The sequence below is a fragment of the Megascapheus bottae genome, chromosome 20 (assembly GCF_031878675.1).
Source record: "Megascapheus bottae isolate mThoBot1 chromosome 20, mThoBot2.hap1, whole genome shotgun sequence".
Lineage (NCBI taxonomy): Eukaryota > Metazoa > Chordata > Mammalia > Rodentia > Geomyidae > Megascapheus > Megascapheus bottae.
In genome coordinates, this window is record NC_143528.1 from 20787755 (window position 1) to 20789952 (window position 2198).

The following is a 2198-nucleotide window of genomic DNA, read 5'->3' on the forward strand; positions in this document are numbered from 1 at the left end:
GTCAGAATAAGAAGTAACCACGGGATTGGCAAGGAGCATGCGAGAGAATGCATTCCGACCCCAATTAAGCTACCCTGAATCAGTGCTGCCAGGCCCCCTCCTTGGGGCTCCTTCCAGGCTTCAAGAAACTGCACAATAGCATGTGGGGCTCATTGAATAAGGGTATCCAGCATTGTCAGGAAAACGGTGGGGGCAGAACCAGGAAGCAGCCTGCCAGATCAGCCCTTGAGTAAGGTCTTGAGTAGCACTGTGCCTCAGTTTCCTCAAATGTGACATCAGGTAACAGTATAGGTTGTGAGGACACTGTGAAATCTCAAGTACATATAAGTTGTGACATGTAAACTGCTTAGCACCATGTCTGAGAAAAGATAAAACACCATAAATGAGAGTTAGTTCAAAGGGACTACCCTTCACTCAAAAGTAAAAAATGCTCCAAAACCTACATCTTCTTGAGCTCCAACAATGCCTCCAGAAATAGAAAGCGCCACATGCTATGAAACACACCTAGTTAATACTTGCCTCGCTCTGGCCTGGACCTCCTTCATTCTGCACCTTGGATGAATAATAGCAATGCCAAGAGCCACATACATCCCTACTCTAACAAAGGCCCACAGTTAACTCCCAGTCACACTGGCTGGATTTATTCTCAAAAAGCCAAGTCGTCCCCAAAAGAAACACTCCATTTACAAAGCAGATGAAAGGTCCATCCCTTCTGTTTTGTAATAAGTAAACTTGCTGTGCCCTCTCTTGCATCTGTCCCCGCCATCTCAATCATTTCAAGGTCTCCCATGAGCTCTCTCACCTTCATACTCTGTAGGATCCCTTCCACTGCACCCTGGTCCTTAATCCCAATTCCTAGCAGATCCTGTCACTCACCCTTCTGTCTCTTGGAGCTAGGCAGAGATTCCATCTTTTTGCCCAGCATTTCAGAGGATTAGAGACAGTAACCCTGAAATCATTTTTCCTTGGTTTCAGCCATCTGCCTACTGGCCCACTGCAATTTAAAACACAGAGGTATTTTAAAGAAGGAGTTCCTACAACACTCATAATCAGAGCACTGGCTGAGCAGCAGTGGAGTTACAGAGCAGATCCTAGAATAAATGAACTCTCAGCAAAGGGAGATACAGAAATCAGTCTCATCCATCAGGCTGAAGGTCCACATTGTTTAGCTTCCAGAAGCTCGATCATTTCCTCTTCCTTCTCAGCACCTCTGACAAAGCAAATGTGCCCAGCTTGCCCCAGAACAGCCCTCGAGGAAGAGCTTCATTTGTCTCTCTACCAGGAGCTGCTCTCACCATAACTCACATGGTACAGAAAGGCCACAATGTAGCCAGCCTATCATGCCTGGGCTTGGTCCTAGTCACAAAACAGCTGGACCAGCCATGTGTGAGCTTTATTGAGAAAGCAATTTCCCTCCTCTGCCTTCCCCTCCACTTTTTCCTTTTCCCCTCTGTTTTCTTCTGCTTCTTGCTCTCAAGGACCTAACTTTTATCTATGGAAGAACATCTTGGTAAACATTTCTGGTTTTAATCAACTTGACAAAATGTATAGCTTTCACATTAAGTAGACCAATAATGAAGAAGGTTATTATTTGTTTGCATGTTTGTTTGTTTGGGGTTTTTTTTGGTAGTACTGGGATTCTGAACTCAGGGCCTCACACTTGCTAGACATGTGCTTGCTCTACAGCTTGAGCCATACCATATTTTTGCTTTAGCTTATTTTTCAGTAGGGTCTTGCTCTTTTGCCAGGGGCAAGTCTTGAACTGTAATCCTCCTGTCTCTACCTCCTGAGCATGAGGGTTACTGTTGTATGTCAAGACAGTCTTGGGAAGTACTGTTCTGTTCCCTCCACATTCAGTAACACAAAAGTCTACACCAATTTGAAATTACTAAGGATATGTGATATTTGTTTGCATCCACTCTTGGCTTCCAAGAAGAAACTAAAAGGAAGGTGAAGTAACAAGAAACACATGGGAGCCGTGACCCCTCACCAAAGGTCAGTGTCTCCTAAAATGCTTCTTGGAATATACTTCGTACTGAATGAACACGGCTCTAAGCTTACAGTGCATTATCTCTCGTGCTAATTAACTGAACTCTGGAAGCACAAGATATCCACATCATCTCATTCCAAGGACAAGTCAGTTAAGGACCCACCAGCAGGACTAACCCTGATTTTCCCATTTTGGGGGATGACAAGTT